Consider the following 8,426-nt stretch of genomic DNA (forward strand, 5'->3'; position numbering starts at 1 on the left):
AGGAGAAGGAGAAGGAGAAGGAGAAGGAGAAGGAGAAGGAGAAGGAGAAGGAGAAGGAGAAGGAGAAGGAGACCCTGTCAGCTGTCATGTCACTTGAGAGGAGATTACTTTAGATTTCCTGGTTATGAGGCCATTGAAAGAAAAGCCAAGGACTTCACCAGAACAAAAGCTGTGCCCTTTGGCCAGGGTAGCAGCAGCCATGGTAGTGACAGCTGTCTGGCCCTCATCTTTTGAGCTATTGCTGGGTCAAGTCTGCCTCAGGCTTGAGTTGATTTGTGGGTCAGGATTCCTGATCTCTGGCAGCTTGAGCTCCCTCCCAGGGTTTTGGGATCACCAATATGCTTCCGATGGGGTGGGGGGCCTCAAGGACAGGTGCTTGCCAGCAAGGTCCTCATGTGCAAGGTGATGCTACTTCTCGATGGATCCCAGGTGTGCCAGTCACTTTGCTCATTTCTGAGACAAAAATACATGACATCTGCATCCTAAAGGGGGAAAGGTTTATCATAACTCACCACCTGTAGAAGTTTCATTCCAACATCACCTGGTTCTAAGGCAGGGCAGTACAGCAGAGGGGCATCGCAGGGCAGAAACAGTCCTTGGCAAGGCGGGTAGGAGGCAGCAAGCAGCAGGAGCAGGAGCAGCCAGCCAGCCTATACCTTAAATTCCATCCTGGCCACCAGCCCTTGGGGTGTGCCACCTAGGACTCTAACTCCCAGTGACACATGCCCTAGATCCAGTCAGGTCTGAAAAGCTCCACCTGTGAACACATGAGGGTTTGGGGACATCCAGATGCAAGCTGTGCACTCCCGTGTCTGGAGTGCTCTCCATGGTTAGAGTAACCTTCATGTCCAAGGTGATGCCTTCCTACAGTTTGCACTGGGAGTATCCCTCAGTGCCTGTGCATTACAGGCTTGGTGCCCCATATGGCACTACGAGGAGGTGGTAGCTTTTCAGAGGCCAGGCCTGCTGGGGGTTTTAGCTCCCCAGAATGAGCCTTTCACACTGGCCATGAGTTGAACTGTTTGGCGCACACATGGTCACTGTTAAATTGACATGAGCCCAGAAGCAAATGGGTCAACCAGTCCTGCACTGAAACCTCCCAAACCATGGGCCTTGTCTCTATGTAAGTTGATTGCCTTAGTTATTTGTTACAATAATGCAAAGCTGATGAAGGCACATCTTGTTTCCAGAATGAGCCTTTGAGGCCAGGGAGATGGCTCAGTAGAATAAGCACTTGCTTGGCAAACTCAAGGACCTGAGTTCAATCTCCGGTTCTGCCAAAACAAAAACAAAAACACAAGCCCCTTCATGTCTGAGGTGAGCACGTGTCAGGTGACTGTCCACCTAGGAGGGGACCTCCACGTCTGAGGTGACCCACTTGTCGGTGTGATCCCTCTGCTTTAGGTGACCCCCCATTCCTGAGGATCCTCTACTTCAAGAGAGATCTCTCCTCTTGTCAGCCTGCCCTCCTGCTGGTCTTCTGAGCTGTGGGCCTTACCTGCACCTGGTCTAGCCCTGCAGCAGAGCCTCTTGCCCTGGTCCTCTCTGCTAGGGTGTGGCCCCAGGACTGCCGCCTCAGCTTGGGTCTGCCAGCATGGCTATGAGTGGCACTGGGGTGGCCCTGTGGACACTTCTGCCACAGCATGGCCACCCTGGAGCAGCCAAGAAGTGGGTGCTGGGGGCCCTGGGGACCAACGAGAGCTGGGCCCAGTGGGATCCTTGAGGCTGGGGAGCACGGAGAAGAAAGCAAGAGGCTGAGGCTGGAGCTTCACCGACCTCTCGGAGAGCTGTGGCTCCCAGCCTGCCCTGTGTGGGCTTGTGCTGGGGCCCAGTGCCCACTCCCGAGGCCAGGCGTCGTGCTCAGCCTACAGCAAGTGTTCTCTGACTAGACCCTGCAGCCGAGCAGGCATGTCCCACGTCGCTGGCCCCCACAGAGGCACTCTCGGCCCCGTGTCGCAGCAGGCATCGTGTGTTCTGAGGTGGAGGAGAGGCAGCCTTGCAGCCCTGACTGCAGAGCTGGGAACAGGCTTGCTCAACAGGGAGGCTACGAGTTGCCAGTGAACAAAGTCCAAGCCCTGGTGGCCCTCTCCTTCCCAGGCACCTTCGCCCCACCCCGGAGCTCCTTGTGACTTCGCTCCCCGGGTGTTCTCCACTTTCCCTTACCTCCTTTCTAAGCTCGCGAGGGCTGGGGCACAGGTCCTTCACACCCACCCACCCTGCCCAGTCACGGGCCTCACGTGCTCCGCTTCGGGGAGAGAGCCCAGGGTGCTGGCAGGGCGCTCGCTGCCCAAGCGCTGCGTGTCTTGGGTTTGTCTTCTTCCGCTGGCTTCTGTTTGGTACCCAGCATAGAAAATACAAAGTGTGATTGATCAAGCTAGTGTGTGTCTATTTATTTATTTTTAGATTCTTACTGGCACATGTAGGCAGTACATAACGATTATCTTATGGGGGTAGCGCATGGCCTGACACAGCTTAGCTCCTTTGACTTTCTCCCATAGTGTGTTTAGATTAAAAAAATTATTCTGTAAAAGACACGCTGCCATTAATTTCCCTTAAAAATCCTCCCCTCGCTTTTTCCGCCCGCTCCCTCCTCCCCCCGAGCACCGCTCCGGCTGCACCACGCTTGCTCTGAGCTCCGGGCTCCTGCTAAGCTTGCGCGGCCGCCACCTCCCTCAGCCACCATCATGATTATCTACTGGGACCTCATCAGCCACGATGAGATGTTCTCCGACATTTACAAGATCCAGGAGATCGCGGACGGGCTGTGCCTGGAGGTGGAGGGCAAGATGGTCAGTAGAACAGAGGGTGCCATTGACGACGCGCTCATTGGTGGCAATGCCTCCACCGAAGGCCCAGAGGGAGAAGGCACTGAAAGCACAGTAGTCATTGGTGTAGATATTGTAATGAACCATCACTTGCAGGAAACCAGTTTCACAAAAGAGGCCTACAAGAAATACATCAAAGATTATATGAAATCAATCAAAGGCAAACTTGAAGAACAAAGACCAGAAAGAGTAAAACCGTTTATGACAGGGGCTGCAGAGCAAATCAAGCACATCCTTGCTAATTTCAAAAACTATCAGTTCTTTATTGGTGCAAACATGAATCCAGATGGCATGGTTGCTCTCCTGGACTACCGGGAGGATGGTGTGACCCCATTTATGATTCTCTTTAAGGATGGTTTAGAAATGGAAAAATGTTAATGGATTCGATGGTAACCTTGGATCTATCACTTGTCATAACTGGCTGCGGCTTGTCAACTACACAACACCAGGATTTTAGACAAATGGGACTGATGTCATCTTGAACACTTCGTTTATTTTGACCGTGATTTATTTGGAGTGGAGGCATTGTTTTTTAGGGAAAAAACACGTCATGTAGGTTGTCTAAAAATAAAGTGCATTTAAACTCAAAAAATAAAAATAAAAAAATAAAAAATAAAAATCCTCCCCTCATTCTGAACACACCCACCCCCACTTTCTCCCCTTTCTGAGGCAGCTCTGGAAGTCTTTCTTTGTGTCCTTTTTTTTTTTTTCTTCACAACCAGAGATTTGAACTCAGACCTTTGTGCTTGCCAGGCAAGCACTTATTCTACTGAGCCATCTCCCTGTCCCCTACTCTTTGTGTCCTTAGTTGTGCTGTGGTGACTGCCTCAGCATCCCGAGTCTATCAGAATGTTGACCTTCCATGGTCATTTTGACTCTGGGGTGGAGCCACAAGTTGTATGGAACCAGAGCTACTAGACAGGTGGAGGATGACCAGTGCCGTGGCTGGACATGCTGCCTTCCCTTTGAATAGGCTCAACCACTCCATTCACTATATTTTTAAACACATTGTGTGAAGACCTTCACAACAGAGGGCTCAAGAGCTACTTTAGAGATCAGTAAGGTGGGCTGGGGGGATAGCTCTGCGGTCTAAGCACCTGTCTGGCAAGTACAAGGACCCAAGTTCAATCCCCGATACCACAAGCTGTGCCAGCTCCAGAATTCCAGGTTCACCATGCCAGCCCCAAGACTGGTGGGGCACGCCTGTAATCCCAGCACTGGGAGACTGAAACAGGAGAATCACTATGAATCTGAATTGCATAGTGAAACCCTGTATCCCATAAATACATAAATAAAACAAAAAAGAAATTGGTAAGAATGATGGGATTGGTGTGTTTGAAGTGAGTAGCAGTATTTTTTTTTTTTTTTTTGGTAGGGTGGAGTAATGCCAATGTTTCTTTTATGATAATAAATTTTAAAAATTTAAACATTCACCATATTCCTGATCACTCCTTGTATGCCATTTGTCCCTGGACCAAGGCTTGTGGGAGCCAAAAAATGGGTTTGACGCGAGGCTACCCTCAGGGTAGCACCTCTGTGGAGGGCAGGTCACTGGGCAGTGGGGCAAAGCTCGGTGCATGTCATCTCCTGCCTGTGGAGGCCTGTGGTAGAGTCGACGCTGGGACGGGAGGAGGTGCTCCGGCGCACTCCCTTTCCTTGGGGACTACTGAGTGCACCCATGGAGCCTTCCAAAGCAAGGGTGGTTGTTTGCAGGGTGAGGGCTGCGTTGATGCTCCCGAGTGCAGTCAGTGGCTGGGGCACGGACTTTGGGCCCTTGCTCTGGAGTCAGGAGTCTGGACTGACTATGGCGGTGGGCTTTATTAATCACCTCTTAGAGAGGACACCTGAGACCTTTCGGCATAGCTTTCTGATGATCCCTGAGACCAGGAGCATGGCCTGGGACATCCTGGCTGGGGCTCTAGCCACTCTGAGGGACTCGTTGGGTGAATATGGTTACACAATGGGCCAGAGAGCACCCCAGGAGTGGCTCTGGACTCAGCCTGGGACTTCTCAGCAGGGCCTGGGAGATGTTTTCTTTGGCCTTGTCCCTCCAGGCTGGGGCACTGTTAGGAACAGAATAGTCTTCCTGCCTGGCCTTCATGGAAGAGTCAGAAACACAGAAGCCCCCCACTGTCTTGGACCTCCGAGACAGGCCTGGGGCTGAGAGATGGGACCAGCAGGCTAGGCTTCCCATGGAGGCCTTCACCCTGGGCTGTGTGCACAGAACTCTATGGCCGTGGCTTGTGATCAAGGGACACCATGGCTTGCAGAGCCCTTAGCCAAGGCAGCTGGGGATGGGCAGGATAACAAAGGGGCCCAAGGCCCTGTAGGCAGAGGGACATAACTGTGTGGTCAGCTATGGGAGAACTGTGAAGCCCAGTGCAGCCAGAGAAGGGATGGCAGGGACCAGCAGGTGACCTGGGAGGGAGGCTAGAGAGCTGCACTTCCACTCTCCCCTCTGAGGTCCATCTGCACAACTCCATGTCCCTCTGACACTTGTGAAATGGAAGTTCTTGGGGCTCTGGCTCAACCCTGGGAGGCTGGTCTTTCTCCAGCTTTCCTGCACTTTCCCTGGGTCTTCAAAAAGGGAGACAAGGGCTTCTATCCCCTGAGCTTCCTATGAGGGCTCTGTAGACCCTGAGCTCGGAGGACTGTCACTGCGGGGTGAGAAGGTGCTGGCAGGGTGGCCCTGTGCTGGGCTGCAGGGTTCTTATACCTGACCTGCAGCAGACAGAGGCAGGAGAGTCAGCCGCCAAGCTCCCTCGCTCTTTGTCTTTGGTTGGGCAAACATTCAAGGTCAGGCTTTTTGTTCACTCAGAACAGAGGGGGGCACAGGCCGAGCATGTGAACTGTGGTCATCTGGTCTACCTGGCATGGCCAATCCGGAAGCAGCCGTCAGGACAGAAATGTTGCACCAGCATTTTTTCTCTTGCAGTTCTGGGATTACACCTTCCAGCAAGGCATAGTTCCGAATCACAACTCCAGGCTGTTTCCTCCAGACCCCACACTAAGACATGAGTGATTGGAACAGGTACAGGAAGCAGACCCTCATATACAGGCTACTTCAAGCTGTCCACCTGCATTAATCCCTGCTACATGACTGTAATGGAAGACCCAAGTTAGGCTGCTATACAAAGGAAAGAGGTTTGTTTGGCTCTTAATGTTAGAGGCCAGAAGTTAAGACAGGGTGGCTTCTGGGGAGGGTCTCATGGAGAATCCCACGAAGCACGTGGAGGAGAAGAGGTCAGGTCTCCCAACAGGAAGCCAGGTGGGGGAGGGGCCAGGCTCACTCTTCTATAACAGTCTTGTCCAGTGACCTAACCCGGGTGTCCCATGGGAATGGCTTTGGCACCCTCAAGGACCCCACCTCTTAAAGGGCACAATGTCTCCCCTCCTCACCAGACTGGGAACTAAGCTTCCAGTGGAGATGGGGGAGGGGTGGGTAGAGCGCATGCAGGTACTGGGTCCCCACTGCTGGTGGTAAGTGGGACTGTCATGACGAGATGCCGTCACACTATGGCCTGCAGGCCAAAGCTGGCCCTTGACTTGTTTCTGCATAGCCTATGAGCTAAAGGGGAGGGGAGGGGAAAAGTTGCTGCAGAGACAGCAATTTGTTCTCTGGCCCCTACAAAAGGATCTGCAGAGCCCTGGTGATGGTCTATCACCGAACAGCATTACAATTACTGGAAGTCCTGCCTGTGCGTGACTGGACCAGGTGGGCAGTGGGCACAGGGCATTGGTGAGTGGGGACCATGGTGGCAGTGATGATGGACAAGGAAGTGCCTGATGTTGAGCTGGGGGACCTGAGGGAAGGCCAGTTAACTGCCCACAGCTGCCAAGTGTGAAAGCTGAGGCCCTCCAAGGCCGCTCAGGAGTTCAGGTCTCCAGAGCTGCTGAGCACCAGGCTGGAGCTGATGCCTGAGGCCACAGAGCTGCAAGGAGACCTCCTGCAGTGTCAGCGTGGGGGCAGGGGAGACATGGCGGAGAGCAGGCTGGGGACGACTGAATGAATGTGCTGAGGCTCTCAAACCCCCACCCCAGAAGCCTCCACGCAGCCGAGGTGCCCCCTCACCCAGGGCTCCAGGGCCCTGCCTCCACCCCACCGAGGCACAGGGCTCAGGGTGGGGTTTGCCTCCCTGTCCCCTCTGATGCAGGCCTGCTGTCAGGTTGGCTCCCAGCATGTCCACAGCTGGGAAGCAGCTCTGCTGGGAAGAACCCGCCTGGTCACCCAGAAAACCCTAGAGCAACCCCTTGGGAGCTTGGGGACAGGTTTCTCAGAACTGCAGGAGGACAGCAGGGTGCCGCTGGGCTGGAGACGTGAGACTTGGTGTTTTGACGGAGACACCAGGAACCAACCACACTAAGCATTTGTCGGGGCTCCAGCTGCGCACTGGTAAATGTTTAACAAGTGGCTCTGTGGAGAAGGAGGAGGAGGAAGAACAGGAAGAGGAAGAGGAGGAGAAGGAAAGGACAAGGAGGGGAGAGGGAGGTGAGAGAGGAGGAGGAGAGGGAGAAAGGAGGAAAGAAAGGGAAAGCTTTGTATCATTTGCCAATTTCTGTGCTGTAAATAATCCCACTCTGGGGCCGGGGAGATGGCTTAGTGGAATAAGCACTTCTCTGCCAAGCACAAGGGCCTGAGTTCAATCCCCGGTTCCGAAATAAATAAATAAATAAATAAATAAATAAATAAATAAATAATCCCACTGTGGTCAATTCCCAGCTGCCACCACAACCCCCTTGGGACCACGCGGCAAGGCCAGCTGAGGCCACACGAAGGCCACATTCTGCAGCTGGACTGATGTGGCCAGCTTAGGTGAAAGGGAGAATCGGAGCCCAAGCATCAGGAAGCAAAATCATTGAGTTCTTCTCATGGAGCCATTATTTTAATTTGACTTCTATTTATTTCCCAGATTCCGTCTTCGATAATTAGGTAAACACAGGCCTTGTGGTATTTTACACAGCCGTAGCCGAAGATCTCAGCTTGCATTAGTTGTCTAATTCTTTGCAGACATTAGGAACAAAACACGTCCTGTTTTGTAGAAGTTAGATGAGAAAAACAGAAAAAGCTTTGACAAATACAGCCCAAGCTCAGGTAGGCAGGCGTGACTAGACAGTGAGAGAGAGGACAGCCAGGAGCCTCAGGGTGGGTGGGTCAGGTGCAGGACTGGGGGCTGGGGACTGACCCCTGGGCTTCTCACTCAGTTACCCCCCGGCCCACTTTTATTTTTTATTTTGAGACAGGGTATTGGAAAGATGGGTCGTGGAGTTCTTTCCAGCTCATCAACCTGCCACTCCTCCTAGTGAACTCTGGGTGGCATCCCGTGCTGGGCGATGTAGGCTATTTCAGGTGTAGGAATTAGGTTGTTTCCAGATCAGTTTGACACCCACTCAGAATAAGATTTCCTTTTATCCCCCCAAAGACAAGCTTCATCCCCTCTGCGTTTGTCTGTTTTCTATTGCTATAATGAATTACCTGAGGCCAGAGAACTCATAAAGAGAAGTCACTTATTTAGCTCCCAGTTTTGGTGGCTGAACTTCAAACAGCATGACAACCTGGGGTGGCTGCCTGCTGTGTGGCTTCCCTGTGGGTGGCATTGTGGC

At 52.7% G+C, this 8,426-nt stretch overlaps 1 pseudogene; it reads left to right on the forward strand.

Moving 5' to 3' along the window:
* The first annotated feature begins 2,632 nt into the window (after positions 1–2,632).
* On the forward strand, positions 2,633–3,403 carry LOC101576119 (annotated as a pseudogene).
* Positions 3,404–8,426: the final 5,023 nt, after the last annotated feature.

The sequence above is a fragment of the Octodon degus genome, unplaced genomic scaffold, assembly GCF_000260255.1.
Source record: "Octodon degus isolate 3935 unplaced genomic scaffold, OctDeg1.0 scaffold00089, whole genome shotgun sequence".
NCBI classification, from domain to species: domain Eukaryota; kingdom Metazoa; phylum Chordata; class Mammalia; order Rodentia; family Octodontidae; genus Octodon; species Octodon degus.